Source organism: Xiphophorus couchianus, chromosome 1, assembly GCF_001444195.1.
Source record: "Xiphophorus couchianus chromosome 1, X_couchianus-1.0, whole genome shotgun sequence".
NCBI lineage: Eukaryota > Metazoa > Chordata > Actinopteri > Cyprinodontiformes > Poeciliidae > Xiphophorus > Xiphophorus couchianus.
In genome coordinates this window covers 1,932,851-1,944,951 of record NC_040228.1, presented here as the reverse complement: position 1 = coordinate 1,944,951, position 12,101 = coordinate 1,932,851, and positions in this window count along the sequence as shown.

The window sequence follows — 12,101 nt, the reverse complement described above, 5'->3', positions numbered from 1 at the left end:
CCCTGTCATGTCTCATCTTAATTTTTGAGGAGATTTTTCAGTTTCCTCACTGCATTGAAACAGTGTTGATAAACCCAATTTAACTGTAAACCAAATGATTGGTTTGTGTTTGTTCTACATAACTAAGCTACAGTATGGAGCATTATTTGTCATGAGCAAAACTTGTATCAGTTGTCTGTCTACCTAAAGAGTCTAAATAACGAGACATTTTGCCACAGCCGTTGTTACAGATTGCACACTGATAGCAGCTAGGCATGATGCTTCTGTATCCTGCAGCCTGAAAGGTCACTGTCATCCAGGAGTTATCATCTGTTCTCAAGCTCATCAGTCAGTTATCTCAGTGGCACTGAATGTTTACTCCTATTGCAGCTGACCTTCAAAGCAATCTGTAAGATTCGGGTTTTTCCAAACCCCATCTTATCCAGGTCCATCTGTATTTCCTTTTTTTTCTCTCTCCTTCTACAATATAAAGGCCAATGATCCAAATACATTTCATTTATTGTGGAGTGGAAGACCTATTTACTGGGCTGGTAATGTTCAGTTCACTCTGAGGAGTGCTTGCTTACACTGCAAGTCTGTCTGTGGGAGTTTTCATCAGTGCAGCCTGTGGGTTTTATCAGAGGTGTCCCACCTGGAGGGAGTCTGGGAGTAAAAACAGCTTCAGACAGATTTAGAGGTCTTCTTGCTCCACAGGAATGAATGAATGAAGAGTGTTTGTGTTGCAGTGGTGTTTGAACAGCGTCCTTTTTTTGGAGCGAGTTTCACATAAGAGGCTCCCGAACTGAGCAGACAAAATGCACCACGGCGCATTTGAATGATTTTTTTAAAAGAACCAAAAGGACAAAAACCTCTAAAACAAAAAAAAAAACATTTTATGTACAAAAGAACATGACAGAAAATTGGGGCCTTTTTAAATAATAAATTACAGAAATTACTTTGTTTACATTTATTTTAAGTTTGCAAATCACAAGAATAAAACTTTAGAATGTTTTCTGTAAAATACAAAGGGCAATATACTATATATTACAACAGTTTGCCTAATTTGGAGATTTTGTGGCTCTTTGAAGGGATCTGAGTCTTCAGTTTCACGTCAAAGAGCCGTTCAAATTATCCATTTCTAAAAATACATTTTTGAAAGAAAAAGTCATCTTATTCCAAATATAGATTTATTTTAATTGCTTTTATGACTGAGCTTCACTAAAAAGTTGAATCCTCTGTATTAAAGAGGAATTATTAATATTTTACAGGCACATAGTGCCATTTTATAGCACAATCAAGTCACTATGTTACCTTCAGTTATGAAAATGCTACATACATGATATATGACTGAACAGAAATGTGACTTTCTAATTTAACGCCTTGAAATTAGGCCTTTGTCTCTATAAGAAGCTTTTTCTGTTTCTGAAACTCCGCATTCGTGGTGAAAAACCAACTCCGCACCTTGCCCTGAACACAACACTTCCACCACAAAGCATGGCAATAGCGACATCATGCTGTGGGGGTGTTTTTCAGATGGAAGATGGATGGAGCTAAATACAAGGTAATCCTGGAAGAAAACACATAGGAGACTGGGGAAAAAAAGACTTTGAAGCTAGGAGGAGGTTCACCTTCCAGCAGGACAGCAACCTGAAACCAGAGCTACAATCGTGGTATACATCAAAAAACATGCATGCGTTAAAATGCCAGTCAAGTTGCACGTCGGCGTTTTTCTCTCTCTCTTTCTCTCTCACACACATGCACACACACAACCAGTGAGCTATTAATGTAAATGTTGGTAATTTTACTTGCTCATTAGAGAGTCACATTAAAGTAATGAAGCAGTTGGATATAATCATCAGTGGAGGTGGGGTTTATTGGAACAGTCCCTGGGAGTCTGGGGATCTCTGGCAGGTTCCTGTGCTGCCCCCATTAGTACTCAGCTTTTGGTGAACATTTTCTGGGGCAAAAATAAAACTAATATCTCTAACATGATCATTTATATCTCTGACCATAGGAGGTGTTTCACTGCAGAGTTGTGTTTTTGTAAAACAAAAGTCCAGCCTGCAGGATCTGGTAATAAAAAACAACAACAACAAAAACAAAAAACAAACAAACACTGCAGTGTCATGGAGGACAACAGACTGGGCCAGCCCAATAACAGGCTGATTCAGTTTGTTAGAGAAGCTCAAGGTTTTTTTTTTGTTTTTTTTTCATGTTTATGCATTCATTGAACTGGAAAGTTATTGGGCTCTTTAAGCATTTTACCTGCCGATCAGATCCAGAGTGGAAAGCAGTTTGTTTGCTTCTTTTTCTGTGCATTTCTTTTGCTCAATCTCCACTCCAAAATGATTTATTTGGCAAAAACATGTTAACTGAGAAAATTAAGATGATTCAGCTTTATTCTGGCTTTAAAATATGTTTGTTTTGGTGATATGAACTTGTTGTCATGCAGATGATGTCCCAAAACCAAAAGATAGCAGTTTTTTGAAAACATTGCTATATTGGACTGGATCTCTGTCAATACGTTTCAAAAGTCCTTTTCAGTATAAATAATCTTATTTTTCTAATTTAACAGTTCAGAAATCTTTTACAAGAATTCTTAAATGATCTACGATTCATTCATTAAATAAGGATTAATGTGTTTAACTATAAATCTACAATAAGTCTTAGTTGTTTTTTTTTCTTAAATGATGCTGAGTAGGTAATGTAGAACACTACGTAGCTATAGCAGGAGTATTTATTTTTTCATTAGATTCCCATTAAATTAAAACAATATGCTCCAATATTTCTGATTGGCTGGTTTGGCTTAATTATCTTTTTCCAGTTCCTAGTCCTAGCTCATAAAACATTGAAGAAAAACAAGGAAAAGACAAAAAGACATTCAAACAGGATTTTCTGACCAAGTCAAAACAAGCCCTGATCCACCCAGCTCTGTTTGTTTGTGTAATCATCTTTGCTTCCACTGTACACTTTGCTATATTCACCTAATTCTGTGTAAACTTAGTGACTGTTTTTACTCTCCTATTGAACAAGAGGAAAACAAACACTGACTTACAACTAGCCTTTAAGCTGAAGCTTGAATCGAATTTCAAACTTACATTACTCTAGTTTTCTTTATCTTTTTACTCACAGCGCAGTGTATTTGTCTTGACTACGTCATACTTTTACCACAAAATATCAAAAATGTCTGCTGCACCATAAAACTTTATGCTGTAACTAGGCTGAGAGTTGCTTTTCAACCGTAATAAATGGACCCATTTAATGTGCGGATGAATTTGATGATGACACTTGACAAAATGTAATGTCTGTTATTGGCTTTCATAACTGTTGACTCTATGATGTATTTCTGATGTTTCCCTTTGTTTTCACGATGTAAAGCACTACAAACTGCCATGTTGCTGAAATGTGCTACACAAATCAACTTGATTGATTGATTGTAATAACATATATATGAGATACATAATTTATTTTTCTAATTTAATCTAGTAGTTTTATTTTAAACTTTTTCCTGGTGGTGGCCATAGCAGACGACCAGCAAAAGATTAGTCACTGATTAGCCTGATCTGTTTTGAGGAAACAGAGAAAGCTCCATTGAGAGTATTATTGATTTGGTGGAGATGTAGGCATTCTCACCTGGTTTATCAGAAATGGAAGCGCAGATGAAAGATGAGGCCAGCGACAAGAAAGTAGGACAGGAAAAGTAGGGGTTCGAGCACACAACCTTGGGGAACGCCATGGGATGGAATTGGCCAGGAGGAGGCGCAGTTGTTTACATCGATGAACTATGTAAACTATGTCTGTCTGAAAGGATGGATCTGAACATATATAGATGGCACAGAGTCAGTGATGTGGAGGAAGACTCCAGGTGGGTGCGTTGAGTAGCCTGGTTGATAGTGATGAAGGAGAGGTGGGGTTAAGGTAACTTGATAAGGAAGAATACGTTCTTCAGATTGAGTTTTCAATAGAGTAACATTTAAAGAGACAAGTCAATTATATAGCATTATGTCGTAGCATAGCAGTGAAGCGGGCATATGAGACAGGAGTTATTAGAGAAAATAAGAGGGTGGTGAAGGTTCACTGCAGCTGAGGATGTCAGGCCAGCTTTGGCTTGCTTTGTACAGCACTTTGGTGCAGTCTTGTCTGCTGTAAGGTGCTATATAAATAAATTTGACAAATTTGACATTGCTTTCCCCTGCCGCTGTCTCCTTTTTGGAAGTCGGTCGGGGTTACCCTCAGCAGAGTCCTGAAGGTGCAAAGCGGGGATTCTTGATGACTTGATCAGACATGACAGAGCAGCGGTGAAGGAGCCATCCATGCCAACTAGTATAGAAGGAGAGGACAGAGGAGAAAGTCAGTCACAGCCCAGGGGCTGAAGAACACGAGAACGCGTCATTGTTTATATATCTGGTTTATTGGAGATTATTGTGACATAAAAGAAAAACAAGTGGAAAACTAACTTAACTAGCAAGATCCCCTGGATGCGCTTAGCAACAAGGAAGACATCTGGAAGACATAATTAGTAAAAGAGAACGGGTTCAAAATAAGATCAAGGGAGCTTATATGTCCAAGGTGTGAGGAGAGCAGATGTCAAAGGGTGCTAATCTGGAGCCGAGTGAGCTATTTAGATGATCCCCCCGTTACCCGGCTGGTTGAAGTCAGGTTGCTGGGTCCAGTCAGAGCATGTGATGTAATAAACACAGACAGAGCCTAGCATGCAGCTCCCAGGGCCAAAACACCAATCTGGAGCATATGACACGTACCAAGGGATTCAGATCAACAACAGAGTAGGCTCATAGACGCTTTGCTTTCTTCATAATAGTTTTTATCTTTTTGTGATGACATGAAAAGATGCTGATGTAGGCTATAATAAAGTAAAAAAACAAAAACAAATAAACATTAGTGAACTCTGCAAGAAGTTTAAATAGTAAAAAAGAAGCAGCTAAAATATATTGTTTTTATTTTTGATTTTGATATGATTAATATCTTTTTGTTTTTCTTACAATATAAAAAGGGATTTTGTTTTTTTTACTTTTTCATTTTAATATTCTTAAACCATTATGCTTGTTTAATATATATATATATATATAAATAAAGTATTTATAATAACATTAGGAAGAAAACACTCACTTTTCTATTCAATGAAAATATATCTTTATAAGCTTCACTAAAACTTCCATTTTTAAAAGAAAAACAATTTCAAAAACACAAACTTTGGTTTGTTGGCAACCTCTAACGTCTTTGTCATCGTCACTGATTGGCTGCATTTTTCTTTTGCCTATAAATTGGAACAAAATCTCAGCTAGGGTTGAAACAATTAATCGATTTAATTGATTATTGAAATAATCAACTAGTTTAATAATTGATTAATCATTAACTGGACAAACTCAGAAATGACTATTTGATGAATAAACAACACCTTGTAATTATGTCAAAACTGTAGAAGAAATATGTTAGATTTGTATTCAAAATAATAAAAAAAACGTCTTTGTCACTTTCCTTACTTTGCCTTATTCAATTTCTATAATTAATTAATAATTAATTATTAATCGGTAATGCAAAAATGAGTCAATCAATCTATTAATAATTAAGCACATTTAGTAAAGAAATGCTGTTATTGCATTTTAGTCAATAAAATGTTTATTTTCTTATAATAAGAATAAAATTGAATCATTTGTTTGCATCTTTTAATTAATTTCTAATATTGTATAAAGTAAACTGAAGCGGTTAAATAAAAAATCGGCAGAAAGGCCAATTTTCTTATCCAATTAATCAGTTAAGCATCAGCATAATTGATCAGCAAAATAACTGTTTGTTGCAGCCCTAATCTCAAATATTACAGATAACAAAACAATAACTAATGGACATGGGAAACATAGTTTTCTATGTGTGACACTCCAGCTGCATTTCCTTTTTCCTGCAGCACCTGCACTACCAGCAGCACTGCCGGCACACAGCAACCATCAGATATCCTCAATCTCAATGCGAGTCATCGTCCCAGGAATGAGGCTGTGTGCGTACAAACTGTCTGAAATAAAAACATCAGGGAAACTCATGAAGCACACCTGGATGCTGACATGGGGGTGCAATAAGGAGGTAATCTCTCCAAGCTGTAATGTAACTTCATATGGGGCAGATTTTGTTTTAATGCATGGAGCACACCTCGCTCAGCTCAGCTCTGCCTCTTTCCTTAATTTTCTCTGTGACTTATTTAAAAACTTCTGCTGAAACCTAATAGGTCCAGGTGCTCCTAAGGTCAGTCCAAATGCCGTCCCAGTGAGCCACTGCTGCAAAAACGGACTCTGGGAGCTGCCGATTTTAGCATTACTGACTATTACGTGTCAGTTAACACTTCTATTTAAAAACTGGTCAAATTATCCCATTTCAATAAAGCTAAAAGCTGAAAATAATACTTTCAAGACCGACTAAAACAATTCAAAGGCTTTTCGGTGTGTTCAGTGTCTGGTTTCGCCACCAAAATAAACCCTTCAGCCCATAACAAACATTATCAGGTGGGAACGCCGGACCTGTCCCCTGTAATTCTCATTCCAGTGAAACCAAACCCAACCTACCGCATTTAGACAGCTCAAGTCTCGCAAGGACTGTTATGAAAATCTTGTGACATGTTTAGCTTTTGCAGGAGGTGGACTCAGGAGACTCCAATCAACTGTCCAAAACATGCTGTAACAGTGCAAGTGTGTTCTAGTTCCTGAAGTCTTTTTTCCCTTTAGGTTGCCTCTCTGTTTAGGCAAGCCAAATGAACACATGACATCACTAAGGTTGTAAGTCTAAAAAGGGAGAGAAGGTATGTAAACTATGCCAAATCTGTCAGGCTAAATTCAAGGGAACTCAGTGGTCCTCTCAGACTCCACAAATACGTTGAAATAGATTACAAGTATTTATTTAATCCTGTACTGTTAATGAAACCTACTTTGTTACACTACTAAGGACTGACTTGATGTCATTAAAGGGCCAGTGTTATGTAAAATCAACTTTTTTGAGCTCTAGATTATAAGATTACTCCCTCATGAAAAAAACATAACTGGAGTGTCACCTTGACTCTTTGCATGCATGTTTGAGAAATCCTTTAATCTCTGGTGGCAACCATTTGGGTTATGTAAGGGCTTGCTCTGACCTCCTCAGAGCTGCAATCTCGAGCCAAGCTTCTTCATTACAGAACACCTCTCTCCTGCAAATCCCCCACTCAGCTCCTCCAGACTAGCGGCAGCAGCAGTTAGCAAACACCTGCTGCAACTGTGCATCAGCTGACCTCAGCAGAGGAACTACTTCTCAGTGCAACGCTCCTGAGAACGAGTGTTAAAGGGTTAATGGAGAAACATTGCTGCAATGACTTCCTCAAGGTGGAGTTTCAGAAAGACCAGGAGCTTTTAAAGAGACAGAGGCCTAATTTCAAAATGTTGAATTGCAAGGTCAAATTTCTTTTAAGTCATATTTGATATACATAGCATTTATATACCAACTGAAGGTAACATATAGTTACTTGATTGTGCTATTAAAATGTCACTAAGGAGTTGGAAAATATACAGTATAACTCCACCCCTTTAAGTCAAGGCCAATTTTTGGTACAGAAGCAATCATATAGATGAAAATTCAAGACTAGAGTTATGTAGTTAAAACTATCAGGACAGTTTAGGGTCTTAAATAGACAGGATTATACTTATACTCAAACCGTATAGCGTATCAAAGACCACATTATTTTATTCTCCTCTTTAAATTCCATTTTATCAATTTTCTTTACCAGCTCAATCCTATCGGGTCAGAGGAGGACAATCTCCAAGAGTTAGTGGGACATGGGGTAAAAGCTCAGCAGATTGTCAGTCAGTCATGGAGCAACTCAAGTGACACACAACATGAAAAACTATCTATACACACTCACACCAAATGACAATATAAGTCAACCAATTAACCAACTAATATGTATTTTTGGCTTTAGGGAGCAAGCAAAAAGAGATTTTTTTTTTTAACCAAATTTATCTTTTGGCAAAGAAGAGGTTGTGGGGTGCTGTGGTAGTGCAGGGGTAAAGTACAACCCATGTGTGGAGCCTTGACCGGGATGTCATAGGTTCTAGTCCCAGTCCGATGACCTTTCCCTGCATGTCTTACCTCGTTCTCATTATCCACTTCCCTGTCTAACCAAATAAAGGCTGCTAGAGCCAATAAAACCTCTAAAAAGAGGTTGTGTTTTTTTTTTTCTTTGACCATTATTTTAAGAAGTTGACGATATTTAATACACAGCATGAAAGCACACATGGGAAATGATCACCAAAACATCAGATGTTCTGTGATCATTTGCAGGAAGAGCAGCCTTTTAAACTCATATACCAGGTCTATATGGTATATAGACCTGGTATAGACCTGGAATGAGAACTTACAAAGTTCTCATTCCAGGCTACTGTTTTAAATCTAATATAAATATAATACAATGCGACCAACTAGAGTTAGGGTTTTCACTCCTTTAAGTCATTTGATAGTGATTAAACTTCTTAGGCAATGATAAAGGCAGAGAAAATAAAGTTTGTCATCTGAGCTGTTGCCATTTCAGAATTTCTCCTTTTGAAAACTCATGACCATCTGCTCATTGTTTTCTCAGCTGCTCAGCATTAACATGCTCTACACGGCTCCTTCACGTCTCCATGAGTTTTTCTGTTCTTCTTGATTATGAGTTAAACTTTCATAAAACCCAAACCCTCCTGATAGTGACGATCAATCACCTTTTCTTGATCCTGCCTTGTTTTGTCCTGTTTTCACTGGCAGAATTACATTCATAATGACATAAATCACCTAGAACTTAGAAAGCGGAACAAAAGAACCTCTTTTTTTTTTTTAAATGCACTCAGTAATGACTCACTTAATGTATTTAAAAAGCTTCTTAAATGTTTGGTCTTCACCTTCTCCTTTGAATACAGCTGTGAAGGACAGCTGAAGTCAAGTAGACCCATTATCCTAACTTTCCCTCCTACAGTCTTACATTTCCTTTTGAAATTTTCTTTCTTTAAATTTCTTGATCAGTCACACATTGTAAAAAGGATCATGTTGTACTCCACCTGTTGTTTATTAAACCTAAGGAATACAGGTTATTGCATCATGTAGCATGTATGCTACATAGTGCTACATTATACTACCAAAACTACTGAAAAAGCTTTTGTGTTTTGGTAAAACATTTGGATAATCTTTCAGGGAAGCATTTGTAGGAGTTTCAGATATTTTCTAACACACATGGTTACATATTTAGTTTGTTATAACTCTTAAAATGAGAAGAGTTGCTTATTTTTAGTCGAATGCATGTCATGGTCAGTTATTTAAAGTTTTAAGAAAACACTATCTGAAAGTGGGTTAAAGGTAAATTCACTAAATACCAGCGACCCACTGAGCAGCAATTTGCTACAACAGAGCCAAGCTCATATGGTTGTAGTAGTTTGTAGCCTTCTCTGCCCAACACCACCTTCAAAATTAAGGCCAAAATGTAAAGGTTTGCTGATCCAAAACAGGAAGTGCCAAAGCAGTTAAAGTAATAACTAAGATCTCTACAAATCCATGCATTCTAACATAACTATTTAGGCAGTCTGGTTTGTTATAACTGTATACTTATTGAATAAAGAAGTAAGGAACTAGGATTTCACATATTTTGTACAAGTAGAGTTTTTGGCTTGGTTTGGTGGTTTTGGTAATTCTGTCTTTATTTTTATGTCAGAATCTAATGGAATGGAATGTGTACACGATATCTGAGTGGATTGGTCAGAATTTCCTCCAGCTCAAAGCAAAAAAGACTACAGGTTTAATATTTGGTCCAAAAAAGGTCAGAAATCAAAACTGAGCTAGGCTCCATTGGGTTAAAGAGCACAGAGTGAGCAAAAACTTAGATATCTAACAATCTGAGGCCTGAAGTTTCTCCCAAAGAAAGTCAAACATTAGCTCCTCCTACTGCTACCTTAAAGATACTGCAAGAATAAAGACTTTCCTGCCAGAAGAGGACACAGAGAAACTGGTGCAGTACTACATAGGCTAGACCAGTGGTCCCCAACGACCGGGCCGCGGACCAATTGGTACCGGCCGCGCAAGAAATAATGAACTACTTCCGGATCTTTTATTTTGAAAATCCTAAACTGGATTTTACCGGTTACGTCTTGTGCGTCAAAATTGAGCCAACTTGCAGCAGAATGAGTAACAAAATAACATCGGAGTACTGCGCACGCAACCCCCCACCCCCCTCCCGAACAACAGCATCGGACCGACTAAAAAGGTTGGGGACCGCTGGGCTAGACCATTCCAGTCCTGAAGTGTCGCTGTCCTGAAGTTTTTAGATGTGCCACAGATACAAAACACTGGAATGAAATGGCTTAATTACCTCCTCCTTGTGTAGATCAGTTCTCCAGAGCCTTGCTAATGACCTAATTATTCTATTCAGGTGTGGTGCAGCAGAGGCACATCTAAAAGTTGCAGGACACTGGCCCTTGAGGACTGGAGTTTGAGACCCTTGGGGCTAGACTTTGGTATTACAACCATATCAATCATGCTTTTTTTTTGTGCTTGTTTTGGTTTTGTTTGTTTTGTTCCTCTTTTCTTCTGGCCAAGCTCTTAGAATTACTGGAATACCAAATACTCTACCATGTCTGTGCTGTTGTGGACCAACTCCAGTCAGGATGGAGTTTGGATAAATACCAAATTAGGATTTAGCCTAAATAAGACAGACAGGGATTACAGGAAAAGAAGGCAGAAAAGCTTGTAAGTCAGAGTGAATGGCTTAAATATAAAATCTATGCACAAGATTCATACAAGTTTGAATCTTCTTTTACTTACTTCATACTTCATATAGTTTTTACATTATATAGTTTTTACTCTCAAAATGTATGCAATTGAAACCAGATGTTCAAAAATACTTTTAAAGAAAACTCCAATAACTAATTATTTCTTATTTTGTATCATTGAACAAGAATAAATGTTACCTGTTTTATATCTGTTGAGTGAACCAACACCATTTCTAGCTGTTAAATGTTGTTGATGAATGTTGACACCATCAGGTGTGAGGAGATTGAACCAGACTTGTGGAGATCTGTAGATGTTTTCCTGGTTTCTCTAAATTATTTTCATAATATGACAAAAGCAGTAGCGCTTGTGGTATAGACGATATGAGCAGCTGCCCATGGCGACTTCTCCTCTAGGGCAGCATGAGCTGCCACACCATTAGAAAGTGTGCAGTTAAATTTTTAGCCTATTTTGCTTGAAAATTAATTATTTAACAAAAAATATGAGCTTTTTACAACAGTTTTGCAATTTAATTTGTGTTTGTTGAAGTGTAATAGTGTAAACTGTCTAATACATTTAGCAGTTAATTGAGTTAATTGTCATTGTGCAGTGACATTTGTCTTAATAAAAATTTAACTAGTAAGACATAATTTTGTAAAATTTTGACAATTGGTGCAATTTATTTTAATTAGGGTTTTTTTTTTGTATTTGCATTGTTTACTTTATGAGAGTTTGTAGTATTATTCTAGTTACTTTCACATTTTTTCAAATAAAATATTAAAAGTAATTTTGAGTGTGTTCATGATGATACATTAGGGTGACCAAACGTCCGTATTTCCCGGGACATGTCCGTATTTCACGTCCTGTCCCGGGCGTCCCGGGTTTTTTTTAGAAAGTTAGGAAATGTCCTGTTTTTTAGATTTCCTTCATTGGACCATTAAATTTACAGGCACTAGGGCACTGCGCACAGCGCTGCGTGTGACGTAATCCCTGAGCCGCATCAGTGCAGGCAGCCCTGTTCTTAATCAGAAGATAGATAGCGTTGCTGTCAGTACGACAACAACTTGCCAAAGTGCAAACGTATGGAATTTCCCAGCTTTTAGAGCACCCCCCCCCCCCCCCCCCCCCACACACACACACACACGCTCCAGGTTGTCCTGGTTTCCGCAAATTAAAATATGGTCACCCTATGATTCATGATAATCTAAAATGATGTGTGGAGCATGTTGGCAACAGACAGGCTAGGACCGCCCCTGGACATCAGTAAGCACATTTAAATCAGATGTTGTGAAGCTGACAAACCCGTTAAATTAGAGAATGGGCTTTCCAAGTTAAGTTAACAGCATATTCATTTCAAATTA